The sequence below is a fragment of the Cyprinus carpio genome, chromosome B19 (assembly GCF_018340385.1).
Source record: "Cyprinus carpio isolate SPL01 chromosome B19, ASM1834038v1, whole genome shotgun sequence".
Classification (NCBI taxonomy): domain Eukaryota; kingdom Metazoa; phylum Chordata; class Actinopteri; order Cypriniformes; family Cyprinidae; genus Cyprinus; species Cyprinus carpio.
In genome coordinates this window covers 19,152,818-19,169,905 of record NC_056615.1, presented here as the reverse complement: position 1 = coordinate 19,169,905, position 17,088 = coordinate 19,152,818, and the positions used below count along the sequence as shown (strand labels likewise).

The 17,088-nt window shown below is 37.5% G+C and overlaps 1 pseudogene; it reads right to left on the bottom strand.

The window, feature by feature from the left end:
* Window positions 1-17,088, bottom strand: part of LOC109102663 — a 56,390-nt pseudogene that overhangs the window by 34,332 nt on the left and 4,970 nt on the right.

Here is a 17,088-nt window from a genome sequence, read left to right as displayed (position 1 = left end):
GTGTTTGTGTTCAGCAGAAGAAAGACACTCATTCAGGTTTGTTATAACTTGAAAGTGAGTAAATGATGACAGAATTTTATTTATTTTTTTTCAAAAATTTAAATGATGTCATCATTTACTTACCCTCATATCGCTCCAAACTTGTATGACTTATATTTTGAAGAATGTGTCAATGTTATAACGAACATTGTGCAGAGTCCAAAAAAACTTTGGACATCACTGACTTTCATTGTATGGATGAAAAAACAAAACACTGAGGCTTTTCAAAATAGCACCTTTTGTGTTCTACAGAAGAAAGTCATACAGGTTTGGAACAACATATTATTGTGCAAAGGATGAGTTTTGGGTGAACTATTCGTTTATGTATTAGGTACTGAGTATTACCGATAGCTAGTGATGCTTGTATCAGCAAATATCCCTCAAAAACTAACTTCAAAAGCCGAAAACTGTTTCTGGATCAGCTTGTACTTGCCAAGCCAAGTTCAGAATCAAAAGCCCTGTTGTTTTGTTGATTAGGGTGGGCCACAAAGAAAGAAATCTTAGTGCCCCGGGCGGTCGGGGTAGTAGGCAGTCAGGGAGCTGGGTGGTGGTGGTGTGCGTCCAAAAGCCTCCCTCAGACTGTAAACACACACAGATGCGGCAATGCAGACCTGCTCGCCACAGCGTTGTGAATAGACTCCCTTGTCCTCCCCGAGCTACAGCAAAGAGCGACTCCCCCTCCTCCTCTGGGCAAAAGGGATCAGCGTATGGCACGAGAGAGAAAGGGGAGCTCAGGCTGGGATGACCCTAATTGCAGATGTTCAAGCGAGCCAGTTTTCCAGAACGTGCTAATGAACAGCAGCTGCGGAGTCTTCGGGTGAGGAGCGCCGCTCTTCTATGCCACGTTAAAACGCTACAATGTGCTCGAAAAATATCCTTTTCATTGAGTTCACATAAAAAACAATAAAAGACGCCAAATTCTGCCAGGCCATTGTTGTGGATGGTCGGTTTATGAATGTCTAATATTATTTTTTGTTGCTCCTTAATGAGGAGACAATGCAGGGATTCCCTGAGGCTTGTGGCTGTGATTGGTTTGTTTGTGAGAGTGTGCCATTGTTGCCGGGGGTTGTTGAGGACAGGCCAAACCTCAGGGCTCCTTCACACGGAGGTTATTGTTCTGAAGTGTGAAAGGCAGACTCCCGCATGAGATTTTCATTCACGAGGCTTCTCTAGAACAAACTCATCTCACACAGAAGACCCATAGAAACGACTCGCAACTTACAACATTATTAGTGGTGCTTGTTAAGAGGGGCATCACTATTACTATTACTAATAGTGAAGGTTAGGGATTTGAACAAGCCTTTAGATTATTGCCAAGTGGATGATAAAAAGAAAAATAAAAATAAAAAATAAGATAATACCAAAACCAAAACAAAACAAAATAAAAAAACCTTAGACTTAAATTGAAGGAGAGCCAGTCATATAAATATTTATTTTACGTAGGTTTAATTTTTTTAATGTTGTTTTTTTTTTTTTTTTTGTATGTGTTTGATTGTTGTGATGTAAACTTGAAATGAAACGAGTAAAATAATCATTCAAAATCAAGAGTTTGTTGAATTTTTCTGCGAGTTACATTGTTACTCCAGTAAATGGTGAACGGCTGCCTTTGTGTGAGTCACTGAATCATTGCTTCAACCGTTTTATTCAAAATCACTGATTCTTTCAGTAAAAATGACTCTTGGTTCAGTAGAGGCTCCAAACAATTCAATGATGCAGTGGGAATGATTCAAACTGCTAACTCACAAATGAGTTCGAGACATTTTTGTGACTGTCTCAGAATCAATTCATAAGAGTAATTTGTTCGCAAATTGGACAACACTCCTCCAACTGCTGTTGCTGTAGTTTTGAAGCACTGGTGCGTGCACCTCAAAACTTATTTGACAAAGCTGCATACAGACACACACACACACACACACACGTTTTTGCAAGTGTTTTTTTTTAAATGATTGTCGCAATTTTTAATTCTTTGTTGCAATTCTGCTAATTTTCGAAGCAGTCTGACATTACCAGGTACCAATTCTGAGACTTAAAGGGATAGTTCACCCAAAAATCAAAATTATGTCATTAATGACTCACCCTCATGTCGTTCCAAACCCGTGAGACCTCCGTTCATCTTCGGAACACAGTATAAGATATTTTAGATTTAGTCCGAGAGCTTTCTGTCCCTCCATTGAGAATGTATGTACGTATACTGTCCCCCACGTCCAGAAAGGTAATAAAAACATCTTCAAAGTAGTCCATGTGACATCAGAGGGTCCGTTAGAATTTTTTTGAAGCATCGAAAATACATTTTTGGTCCCAAAAATATCAAAAACTACGACTTTATTCAGCATTGACTTCTCTCCTGGGTCTGTTATGAGCGCGTTCACAACACCTGCAGTTTAGTGATATCCGGTTCACGAACGAATCACTCGATGTAACCGGATCTTCTTGAACCAGTTCACTAAATCGAACTGAATCGTTTGAAACGGGTGGCGTCAACAATAAGCATTAATCCACAAATGACTTAAGCTGTTAACTTTTTTAACATGGCTGACACTCCCTCTGAGTTCAAATAAACCAATATCCCGGAGTAATTCATTTACTCAAACAGTACACTGACTGAACCGAGCCAGATAACAAACGAAACATTGACTCGTTCTCGAGTCAAGAAACCGTTTTTCTGTCGGACGCATCCGGTTCGAGAACCGAGGGAGCTGATGATACTGCGCATGCGTGATTCAGACTGACACACAGCGCGTCTGAACCGAACTGGTTCTTTTGGTGATTGATTCTGAAACGATTCTGTGCTAATGTTATGAGCGCGGATAAACCGAAGGCTTGAATCAAGGGCAATCATCGCCAATGAAGTCATTACGTCGAGCGCAAAAGAACTGGTGAACCGTTTTCGGCAACCGGTTTATTGAATCAAACTGTCCGAAAGAACCGGTTCGCGGAGAAGAACAGAACTTCCCATCACTACTGATGATCCGAAAACCGATGCAACCTTTCTTGACTCGAGAACGAGTCAATGTTTCGTTCGTTATCTGGCTCGGTTCAGTCAGTGTACTGTTTGAGTAAATGAATTACTCCGGGATATTGGTTTATTTGAACTCAGAGGGAGTGTCAGCCATGTTAAAAAAGTTAACAGCTTAAGTCATTTGTGGATTAATGCTTATAGTTGAAGCGAAACCGTTTCAAACGATTCAGTTCGATTTGGTGAACTGGTTTTAAGAAGATCCGGTTACATCGAGTGATTCGTTCGCGAACCGGATATCACTAAACTGCAGTGGTGTGAACGCGCTCATAACAGACCCAGGAGAGAAGTCAATGCTGAATAAAGTCGTAGTTTTTGATATTTTTGGACCAAAATGTATTTTCGATGCTGCAAAAAATTCTAACGGACCCTCTGATGTCACATGGACTACTTTGAAGATGTTTTTTATTACCTTTCTGGACGTGGACAGTATACCGTACATACATTCTCAATGGAGGGACAGAAAGCTCTCGGACTAAATCTAAAATATCTTATACTGTGTTCCGAAGATGAACGGAGGTCTCACGGGTTTGGAACGACATGAGGGTGAGTCATTAATGACATAATTTTGATTTTTGGGTGAACTATCCCTTTAAGCAATACTGGGGGTTGATGCACTTAAAGTATGTAATCAAACTACCATCTGCCTGTTCAGCGTAAGTTTAGGTGCCAAGACATTGGTTGAAAAGGTATTTATGGACAAAAGTGAAGACCAATATTCACCTGTGCCGTCGGGAACCACCCATAACTGCAGACAGATCTAAGTCAACTAACTGTTCTAATGAAGACTGACTCACACACACAGGTCTGTACCTGGATACCTTAAATCTATAGGGTAAGAATAAGATGCTCCAGGTCAAAGCGTGGTGCTACAGCATTATCATATGCACTCACAGACCAATGCACAAAGAGAGTGGGGAAAAAGAATTTTAAGTGGTTTTGCAGATGGGCAGGCAGTGAAGTCCAGTAAGTCCAGATGTAAAAACGTTCCTTTCTCATGAGGGAGTTTCTTTGTGTCTGTCTCTTTCTTTCACTCTTTTTTTTTTGCCCTCTATTTTTCCTTCTGTTAGGAATCCCCACTGTTCCGTAACACACCCCACATGCACATATTAACTGTAAACACATCTGGCCCAAGCACTCACACACAAACACATAGACCTTTTCCAGCCAATGGAAAAATTTTCAATTTGAACAGGAATCACTATAGATCACAGACCTGGCCAGTGTCAAATAAAGATAACAAAAAAAAGATAAAGTTCTGTTGTTATGAATTTGCATACAAAGTCAACAAAGCTGCTCTACCACTGACACCATGATTTCTCCAACAACATTAACTGATATGCATATTAGGATGCCAACTTAAAGAACTTTAAAGTTGAGAAATTCTTCTTTCTCCCACTTCCTCTCTGTCCACGTCTACAGAGAAAGAAAAGGAGATGTCTTATCTTTAGTCATCAGCATGTGCCAAAATCTTTCTTTGAGGTGTCTGACTGTGCTGTGATATCTAGACCAGACAGTGAACTCAGACTAGTAACATACACATATTAATCACAGATGACTCTGATGTGAATGGCCCAGATCATTTCAGCAGACACATTTATACAAAGCCACAAAGGATTCAAATCTATCTATCTATCCATCCATCCATCCATCCATCCATCGTATCCGTCCATACAACCATTCATCCATACCCTCCTACAGTATCCATCCATCCATTTGTATTATCTATTCATCCAACCGTCTATAGCATCCATCAACCCATCCATCCATTCATTTATAGCATCTGTCCATCCATCCGTCAATCTATAGTATCCATCCATCCATCCATCCATCCATTTATAGTATCTATCCATCCAACTGCATCCATCCATCAAACCATCTATAGCATTCATCCAACCAACCGTATAGTATCCATCCACCCATCCATCCATCCATCGCATACATCCATTCATCCATCAATAGTATCATCCTTCCATCTATAGTATCCATACACCCATCCATTTATAGCATTCATCCAACTGTCTATAGTATCCATCCATTTATAGCATCCATCCATCTATATTATCTATCCATAAATCCATCTATAGTATCATCCATCCATCAATACATCCATCTATAATATCAATCCATCCATCCATCTGTCTATAGTATCCATCCATCCATGCATAGCATCCATTCATGCATCTATCCATCCATTCATGTATAGCATCCATTCATGCATTCATTCATCCATCCATTTATGGTATCCATCCATCCATCCATCTAGTATCTACCTACCTACCTACCTACCTACCTACCTACCTATCTATCTATCTATCTATCTATCTATCTATCTATCTATCTATCTATCTATCTATCCATCCATCCGACTAACTACCATAACAGCAAATCAATAGCAACAACCCGGAACACCTTAAAAGTCATCTAACAACAGCATATCCTCAAACTGCAGTAATCAAATTAGACAATGCCCTAAATAACCTGTAAGACTTTCAAACATTCAAACAAGGCATTGTCAAGCTGACATTCAAAGTATGACAGTCATTTCTATTCTATTCTATTCTATTCTATTCTATTCTATTCTATTCTAGGGCAGTATTAATTACAATAATTCCCTTTGAACATTTAGATTACTTTCAATCACCAATCAGTTTTTAATTATTTCCCTACACTTCTTTCTTTCTCTCAGTCTCAGTATTTTTCCTCTCTCTTTTTTCATATTAGTTACTGTCTATGACTTTCCATTTAAGACACGCTCCAAGTACAGATGGGAAAAGAGTACATGAAGTCACGTTGCAGCGGAGAGGAAGAAATGGTCAGAAAGATGGAGAGAGAGAGACAGAGGGATTCCCTGTGTGTGAGTCACGTTGTGGGAGCCCCCTCTTTACTCATAACAAAAACAACCCATTCCTTCGAGACTGAACCCGCAGAGGAGGACTACACAGCACTGCAGACTTCAGATTCATTTCAACACCTTTTCATTAACAGTTATTGTGTTGATTAATCTTGCAAAAACATTCATCTAACATTTATCTAAAGGAACAGGTCACCCAAAAATGAAATTTCTGACATTTCTGTCATTTTTACTCACAATCATGTTGTTCCAAATCTTTCTTTCTTCCATGGAACACAAAGGTAAATTGTTCAAGTATATCTTGGCCATACATTTTAATTTTGCTCTGTTACACTCACACATGCAATTGTATAGATTATGAAAATAGTGTGCATGATGCTTGGGCCATTTCTATGGTTTCATTTTGGATAGTCAAACACTTGCATTATATGCAATGCATATTTTCTCATAAGACCTTTTGTGTCTAATGTAAGAAAGAGGTTTTGAACAACATGAGGATGAATAAATAATGATACAGTTTTATGGGTGAGCTATCCCAAAAACTATTTTTATTTAATAAAACTAGTTTTAGTAAATGATAATACTAAAAATCCATACAGAGGCTGAACTGGTTTGTCCCCTTCCTAAAAACAGAGTGTTTCCCAGTTTTACAGAAGCCAAAGTTTTATAGTTGATGGTAAATGCAAATGCAGGGGAATAAGTTATAAGGCAATGAAGCAGGAGCATGTGACCGAGCTCATGAAAAAATGATAGTGGAAAAGATTTGTCTTTAGAAAACTGGACAGAGAGACAAGGAGAGCGAGAGGGCTGCTGATGCCAATGGTGGGCTGGCTCAGGGGTGTTTCCATGTGAGGAGTGCCCAAGAATCCACAGCCGATGCCAGACACGGGGAACCCTTCTCAAAAACAAGAGCTCACACCCTTCTGTCGGCAAGCACACACATGCCCTCTCAATCTCTCTTTCTCTATCTCTCCTTTACACAAACACCCACGCACATATGTGCACAAACCAAAAATGTAATGTGGGTTTGACAGCATGTTAGTGATGCTGCAATTAAAACAAATGCTCATTCATCAGTTAATCCACAACAATGTCTTTCCATCCATCCATCCAAACCATCCATCCATCTCTTTAAAACTAAATGCAGAATAAGATGATATAAAATTTAAAAAGACAAAAATATAATAAATAAGAGAGAGAGAGAGTTGTCTACTATATTAGAGAGGTTCAATATCATTCTACAACTTCAATGCATTTCAGCAGCTTCATTTCCCAGAGTTCCCTTCTTCACAGGTAAAACAATGAGGCCATTTCCTTCAGGCTTTGTGTTACAGATCGCCAAATATCCAGCGTGTTTACATTACTCGGCCTTGGCCTTGTCTGCACCTCCTGCCTTTTTTTCACTTTTTTATTTTTGACAAACTCATCAAGGAAATGACTGTTTGTAAATCTCAGGTATCAACAGTCAAGGGCTACTGCTTCTATTTTCCATATGGAAAAAGAGAGAGAGACCTGAATAAAGACAGACAAAAAAATCAAAACACAAACGCCCAGACGCAAGGGACAGCCCAGACTGCACTCTCTCTCTATTTGGGCTCCATTCCTGGGCAACACAGGCAATGGAAAGTTCTGGAAATGTAAATCTGTTGGGTTAAAAATACAGCGCATTAATGTGCTCCACATGTGGCACATCTGGCATTGGGAGGGATATTTTGACGGCAGAGCGGAGAAGGAGGAGGGATAGAGGGAGTGGTAGGAGGGTTTTTCTGCAGGAAAGCAATACACACACACACAATCACACTATTGAAGACCAGAGTTTAAGAACAAAGCAGGACTTTTCCACACATAATGTGCGGTTTCTAGGGTCTGTCACAGTATAAATGCTCTAATGAGTAAACAGTAATGCTCATGCAAAAACAGACAGATAAGCCACTGCATCAAGCCTAGGGAGGTACGATATGCATATTGGATCCTTTTACTTCCACTGGCCTATGGACAGGGAAGTTGCAGTGTGTGATTTTTGCACCACTAGTGGTGTTTGAGCAGCACGACAGAATATCGGCTCAACCAATGGGATAATTTTGGGATGAGATTAGTGTTCATCCAAACAATGGCTGTTGGGGGAGAGTTTGGGAAATTTGAAAGTTTTGCAATTTGGTTTTCTATTTTAATGTATATTTTAAGATATTCCTGTAATGGCAAAGCTGAATTTCCTGCAGTCATTACTCCAGTCTTCAGTGTCACATGAACATTTAGCAATCCTTCTAATATGATTTGGTGCTCAAGAAACATTTTGTTATTATTATCAATTTTGAAAAACAGTTGTGCTGATTAATATATTTATGAGGAACCATTTGTAGGCCAACTTCACACCATCTTAAAATTACAATTATACAAAATTTACGAAACTACATATTAAACAAGTGCAGTAATGACTTTGCATGACCCATAACAAACTAAACAAGCAGCACAATACAATATTAGTCAGTCATCCTGATTACTATTTCAGGCAATGTATTCTGACTACTTTTGGATTACTTTTAGATTACTTTTGAACTACCTTTAAACGGGATTATTGTTCTAAAAAAAAAAAAAAATGTCTTTGTTGTCAACATCATCTACTGCATTAACCATTACTGTAGTTTTATTTTTTTTTCTTGCAATTGGTGGTTTATCAGTCGATAAAATCTAATAATTAATTAAATCATAAAAATGCAAAATTAAAATGAATAAATTATCTTAAAATAAAATCAAAATAAAACACTTAAACACCCAAATGTTATGTTCACCTGCATGTCAATATGACCATTAACCAACCAAAATTATAGAAATATTAACTTTAAATATCAGGGGGATTTGTAAGTAACCTTAATCTGATTATGAGCATTTCGAAATTTAATATAATTCAATTACAAGTGCATAATTGTTCATACCAAAAATGGAAGACGGTTTGGGAAATTGGAAAGTTTATGAAGTTAAGCAGTGTGTGCCTCAATCCCAGTTTGCTCACTCTCCTATATATCCTATACAGTATGCAAGGTTAGGATCCATCCCAAATCATAGTGCATTGAAAACAGCATGCCAAATGTGTCCAGATGGCACCCACACATGCTTTTTTTGGCCTAATATTGTCCAGATCCTTTATAACTATGTGAGAGGATTGGTTTGGATTGTTCTCTGATGCATTATTGAAACATAATGTTATGAATCTGTTTTTGTTTTTAGGGCGACAATCTGTGAAATGGATTATGGTCAAAAGTGATGTGTTAAATGCAACTAAGTGTACTAGACACATATTGGCAACTGAAAGCATAATCAATAAGCCAAAATATTTAATTACCATGCAAGGGTTGGGAGACGTTCTTTGCGAATGACGCAGAGATTCCTTGTGGGCCTAATTATAACCCAATACTCCTGTACAGATTTACATCACACTTAAAACTATGTTATTAACCATCGTCAGCATTACGTATATCATTGTACTTAGGGGAAGTATGCAATTGGGATTCAGCCTTTGTCCCTAAAGCAGTATCTTCAGAAACCTCCCAAAAGAGAGGCAATTTCAAAACAATTCCTATTGCTCAGACACACATATACACACACACACACACACATAATCACAGCTCCATGTTCCCTACCTTGTGCTCGCTCCACAAACACCACCTTGGAGTCGTGCTGGAAGTTGTGCCCGCTGAGAAGCATCTGTTCCCCCCCTGAGGCGGCACAGCTTTCCATGCTCTGTTTATCCACGAGGGGCAGCTCCTGTGCTGAGCGCTGGGCTGCAAGGAGGACAAAGAGACAGAAAGAAAGTGAGGAAAGAGATGGAAATGTGCAGAACCATTCAAATCTGTATACATCCACATCTTTACTTTCTACTGTATAACTGTAGGGTTAAGGAGTTAGTCAAAAACTACAATATTTTCCTTATATAGTGAAAATATAATTGAAATAAAAAATATAATTGAAATAAATGTTATATAAATAAATGTTATATATGTATGTATATATATGTGATATATATATATATATATATATATATATATATGATATATAATATATATATATATATATATATTATATATATAATTTACTTTTGATGGAAAAATGATTTTTCAGCAAACCATTACTCCATCTTCAGTGTCATATGATCCTTCAGAAATCATTCTAATATCACAACTGAAAATGGCTGGGCTGCTTTAATATTTTTGTAAAAAATTATTATACATTTTTTTTTCACCCGGTTCTTTTTTGATTTTCTTAATGCAAAAGTCTTTCAATTTATATTAATTTATAGTGTATTAATCTTACTGACACAAACATCTGAACTTTTGTACATTATATATATGTATGTATGTATATATATTGAAAATATGGCAGTTCAGTCTGTGCTTTTGAAAATGTTACCTGACATAAGCTTCATATGTCTTTCATTCATGTTCTCCCTGTAACTGGAATCTTTAACCCAGAAATTACTCACATTTTATGAGCTGTGCTCATTTTCTAGTGTTATTTCTAATTTACCTTATAGCAATGAATCAGTCCTGGCAGTTATCAGAGCAAAGAAAAAAAAAAAGAAGTGTATATAGAAATCTGTCTTTGATTTATTGATTCATTCCATCTAATTACAACATTCCTGTCAGTAGAGCATAATGCTAGCAAGGTCAGGAAATGAATTAACTTATAAAAAGTATACATTGAATGCAATGTTAGTCGCATTGAATTTAAAAAAGGACTTAGTGAGATTTAGTGGCATGACTCACAGCACTCAATGGGGTTAGATGCCACCTGTAAGGACACCGTCCTGCCATTAGGTTGGTTGATGTGGACACGGAACACCATCCTCACACGTGTGTTCTTCCGTCCGATGTCTGTCTCACCCTTCCGGAGCTCGATGTCTGAGTTACGCAGCTTGAGAATTCCAGCGCAGTCGATTCTGTGGCACAGAAAGAACGTTAATGTTTTAGGAACAGACTCAACAAATCCTTTCAGAAGTACAAAAATGTGCTGTAAATATCGTTAGACAGCTGTTTAATAAACATTTTCACGGAACAGAGTAAACGTTTAATTTATTGCCCGAATTTTTTTGTACCATTTCTGCCAAAATTACGCCTGGACCTTATTCTGTGCAGCATAAATAAATGCCCTTTCTCCCTCGCCTCTTCCAACTTCGGCTTCTGAGATGGCAGAGATGTTGTTAAAAAAAAACATGAAAAGTTTACTTTCTCCATTAAATGTTCAAATCCTTCAAGCCAACGCAAGTAAATAGTTATTTAAAAGCCTGTCAAAGTTTTGCACTGAAGAAACATTAAGGGCCCTTTATTTAAGTTGCACATGAGTGAAAATGCAAAAACAGGAAATCATAAAAAAAACTGAGAAACAATCCCTGAATATGAGTAATCTGTCAATGCTGTACAGACACTGCGTACAGGACAATGTCAGATATTAACGTTTCCATGTGTATGTGGTGAGGATGAGCACATTGTGTTCTAGGTGTCATCCTGATTTTAGATGAAAATTTAAATTATTTAAAAAATGTAAACTAGATGTAATATAAAATAAAAAAATACACAGATATAAAATAATAAAAATAAGTAGTTATTTAATAAAAGGAATCATAAACAGAAATATATAAGCCTAACAAATTATTAATTATATAGCTACTATAATAGAGCAAGGTTATAGTGATAATTCCTTTTCCAAAACAACTGCCCATGTTGAGCTTACAGCCTTCCAAACCGAACTCCACATACAAAGTAAAAAAAACAGCATTTTCTCTCCAATCAAAATGTGAAATGAAATACTAAAGAGTTTTAAAATTGGTTTAAACTGCACTGACACAGGGACATAACCATTTGTTGGCTTTACTACAGAAACGTGACAAAGCGGGAACGCTCCCCAGAAAGCTCTGAAACAAGATCCAGAGGGGTGGTGTGTGTTGTTTTTTTTGTTTTTTTTTTGTATAAGTTAAGTGTTACATCCATTATAGAATGGGAAGAAAATGCTGAGCTGGTAAGACCGCTACCGCCTGGCTTGCAGAACAGACCCCAGCGCACCATTACAGGCTCCACGCGACCAGAGGCCTCCTGTAACACGAGCCCTGGAGCTCATACAAGGGAAACCCACGGCGCTGGGACTCCTTGCACACACACAAAAAAAATACACTTCTGCTTAGCAACTGCCTTTACAACAGGAGGATCGGCGGTAAAAAAAAAAAAAGGGTTGTCTAAAGAATCAGTGTTGTTTATTGCAGGAAACATGCACAGGATGCATGTGGATATACATAATTATGAGGTACAAACATTTTCCACTTTCTCTGTGTTTTTTCCTGTTTAGTGTCTTTCAGAGATGTGCACGCATACTCACATGGCCCTCATGTTGCTCTCGTGCAGCAGAGGAATCTCAAGACTTTGGTGTTGGACTGCATGACTTCGTGGCTTGGTGTGGACACGGTCTTCCCGGTTATACGGTGGACCTGGTAGAAGGCATGAGGCCGGAGAAGACGGTCGTCTGCTGTCCCAATGAACAGCTGCAGGGTCAGAGGCTCACTCTCCATGTAGCCATGAAGCTGAAAAGATACAGATATGAATTTATTGGCATAACCTGTTTCTACAAGAACAAGAAAGTGACAATCACAAGCCAATCAGAAGATGTTTAAAGTAAAATGGGATTTTTTGTCATCTGAGATTTCAAAGCAGGTGCAGAATAAATATAAACCAAACCATCAACAAAATATACTGTTACTCATCAAAAACTCAGATGACAGGTACAAAGTGAAGCTACATTTTGTCAGTTGATTGGTTTTTATTTCTTCAGCATGTGAAAGGTAGCTCCACCCACACTGAAATCTCACTGGACCAAAAACCTGTTTGTCATATACTGTAGGCACACTACCATTCAAATGTTTTTTTTTTTTTTTTTTTTTAATTTAATACTTTTATTCAGCAAGGATGCATTTAAATGATCAAAATCGTTATAAAAGATTTCAAATAAATTCTCAAAGAATCCTGAAAAAATCAATCACAATATCCACAAAGGTACTAAGCAGAGCAAACCGCTTTTGACATATAATGGTAATAATAATAATTTTTTGTGAGCAGCAAATCAACATATTAAAATGATGAACGATCATGTGGCACTGAAGAGTAAAGTAACGGTGGAAATTACTCTAAAATTACTCTGCTGAAAATCCAGCTCTGCCATCACAGAAATAAATTACATTTCAAATTATATTGAAATATGAACAGTTTTTTTTTAAATTGCTAGAATATTTCACAATATTACTGCTTATCACAAATAAATTAATCAAGCATAAGTGACTTAAAAATCTTACCAGCCCCAAACGTTTGATTAGTAGTGTATATTAATTATCAAATACTGTACATATGTAAATGAGAAGATACTGATGTGGACGCTGAAAAAACAAGTTACAAATGGAAAAACCATAGAAAGACAAAAAAAGAGACATTTTTAAATCATAAATTGTTGACGTAAGTATGAAGTAAGAGTTTGATTTTGAAAGATTTATTTTCAAAAACTCAATAGCACATTTGGTCAAAAGCTACGTCACACACAGCTGATGTATGGAGATCCTCAAGGAGGGTGGTCAGCATCTGTTGGTGAAAGTCCTGGACCAGTCTGTATATATTTTATTTTAGTAGATATGTTTGAGCGTGGGCATTTGTGTTTATTCAGGCAGTAGGGAGTGCACAGGCCAGAAAGACAGAGGCCAGGAGAGATCACACTTTCAGAACCCTCCCCTCACTTCATTACATTATCACCCACTAGAGGAATGCCAAGACTCTTTCCGCCCATGGCACGGAGTTCAGAGCAATGTGTCCGCACCTCCGAGAGCTGTGGGTCAGTTCTCACCCTCTCAAGCTCTCAACCTCCGTGGCAATCTGTGGCAGATGAGGGAAACAGCTTGAGGAGAAAAAAAGTATATCTTCAACACGGGCTCTTTTGAAGAGTTACTGGACAGATTCAGTGAGCAAATTCTTACTGGAAAAGGTTACGTCTCAAGTGATATTGAGCAAGACCAACTGTTCTTCTCATTGGGCTCATTCACTAACAGTGCATATGCATGTATTAAAACAATAAATTCATGATTCATAAACACAAGTTCACACTTTTTTTGTGTAAAATGAAGTGAAGAGATCAAAATTAGAACTTAATTCTTTGTGCAATACTAGAAAAATTATTTTATTTAATTATTATATTATTTTTACATATTGTAAGTTGTAATTTAATTACAATAACCATCAAAAAATTTGTATTAATAATTTAAACACACACACACATATATTATATTACACAGTATATAAAACTAAAACAATCATACATAAATTGTGATAAATGATTTTATATATATATATATATATATATATATATATATATATATATATAATATATATATTAAATGAATCGTGTAGTTAAAGTCTATCTAAAAGTTTATCTTTAAGCGTAATACTGAAGAAAAATACTTTTTTTGTGCACGTAATAAGTACTTTTTGCACACCTAAGTAAGAACGCTTGAGTATGCAGTTGTTAGTAAATGAGACCCATTACGATGATAAAGTAAGTCCTAAAATACTCAACCAAACAGAAACTCTACCAGCAGTACTCTATAAAAAAGTAATAAAGATCATCCCAGTCACAGTAGGCCTATGAGATAAAACCAGTCTGAATATTATAAATGTGGAAGCACTGCTTGTACAAACCAAACCTATATTTAGGGATTTCGTCACTTCTTCCAGTTACGGCGGTGATTTTTGTTGACAGAGCTGTTCTTTGAGAAGTCAGCTTCCCGAGAGACTTAAGCGCAGACGTGGAAGCACATAGCTGTGGTGCGGCAGGGTTACTTCAGAGGCTACACACTCACGTCTACCGTCAATCCAATGGCGCATGTGGTCAAACTGCATCCAGGATACAAAAAATCTGACAGAAACCACCAGGAACCCGAGCAGGGGGACGAGAGAGAAAAAGAGAGACGGGGGCTCTAGCATCCTGGGTACAGAAATCCTGACCACCAAAACCACAAACCCAAACCCCAAGTGGGAGAGACATAACGGGGGGAAGGGGGGTCTAAGACTAACTCTGAGGCTGTAGTGACTCACATAGTTATGAGAATACTAAAGTAGGTGCTGTAAAATACTGAAAATACAGCTAATTCATTAAAAATTAGAGTGCAAATTATAGTGACCCCACAAGTCTGGTTTGGTTTTGTGAAAGTAGAACTTTAATTGAAATGCTTCGATATTTCACCCAAAAATGACTGCCCAAAGTGCTTTTAACAACTCCGCTGAAGGTCACAAAATAACTTGCACATTGACTGAGATCCTCAGAGGAGGACATCAGTGGTGACAGAGCATGAAAGGGAGGAGCCCCGTACACTAAAAGAAGAAACACGTGCAGCTGAGAGCGCTCTCTAATTTAATGGTTTACAGAATGGGACAAGCTTTTTGTTTGAGGGCTCTTTCGAACACTTCCCTTTACTTGCCTGCCAGAACTGTGTGCAGAGGAGACTGGACGCCTCCACACGATGCTGTTGCACATGATGTCAGTGCAGTAAAAGGACCTTCAGCTAAACAAAAGGCAGTCTGTGCACTAGGCCGGAAACGGCATGAATTTGAAAAAAATAAAACACACGAGGGTAGAGAGGACCTTGCTTCCGTTTTTTCAGACGGGAGTCGCACTGAGCCCACGTGTTCACAATCATTTAGCACCTCATTATTTTGAGTCCAAGTACCCAGCAGCCACAGATGTACTCCCAAATGTGATTTGAGTTCACCTTTAACGCGATTTTAGTAAACAAAGCGGTCGTTGGGAGATCTGTGACTTGGTTACCATACCCCAAGAGTTACGTCCAACCACAGCCATTTTTTTTTTTTCAGATAAAACCACGACTCCTGTCTTTAGGAATTCTCTTATCCATTAGGGAGCATCTGCAACCAACTCTGCAGTGAATACCCATGATTCAGCTACGACAGCAAATGAGATGTGTGACTCACCAGTGTCTGGTGAGCGGGAACGGACTGACACCACGACACTAACACTGTGGTCTTGAGAAATATCAGAAGTACTTCTCTCACACTTCCTGAACTTGGACATGGCAGTAAAACGAACCAATATAAGCGCTTAAATCACAGTGTGTCACTATGACTTGAGAGAAAACAAATATAAGGAAGTTCCCTTACGTCAACAAAAACAATGAGAATGAATATATACCACCGTGGCACATCATGGAGAGGATGTTGCAGGATGATTTGACTAAAAATTGTTAAAAATAAGACATTCTGTGAAAATCTCCCACTATGAATGACAGCTATAGTATTAAAGTGTATATTCAAATGTGACCCCCTGGACCACAACACCAGTCATAAGTAGCACTGGTATATTTTAGCAATAGGCAAAAATACATTGTAATGGGTCAAAATTATGATTTTTCTTTAAATGAATCCCAAAAATCATTAGGATATCAAGTAAAGATCATGTTTCATGAAGAATTTTGTAAATTTCCTACTGTAAAATATATCAAAACATAATTTTTGATTAGTGATATGCATTTAATAAAGAACTTCATTTGGACAACTTTAAAGGCGATTTCTTTTCTCAATATTTAGATTTCTTTGTACCCTCAGATTCCACGATATTCAAATAGTTGTATCTCGACAAAATAGTTTCCTATCCTAACAAACCCACACATCAATGGAAAGCTATTTATTCAGCTTTTCAGATGATGTATAAAATAAATTTAAAAAAAAATGACCCTTATGACTGGTTTTGTGGTCCGGGTCACAAATGTTTAAATTAAAAATAATTTTTTTTTAAATAAAAATGCTGTTCCTTTGAACTTGTATTCATCAAAGATCCTAAAAAATACAAAACTATTAAGCAGCACAACTGTTTTCAGCACTGATAATAAGAAATATTTCTTGAGCACCAAATCGGCATATTAGAATGATTTCTGAAGGATCATGTGACAATGAAGACACTTGGGTAAGTGCGGCTGAAAATTCAGCTTTACCATCACAGGAATAAATACATTTTTAAAATATATTCAAATAGACTACAGTATTTTTAAATTGTAATAAAATTTCTAAATATGTGTGATATTACTGTGTTTTTGATCAAATAAAATGCAGCCTTGGTAAGCATAAGAGATTACTTTCAAAAAACCCCA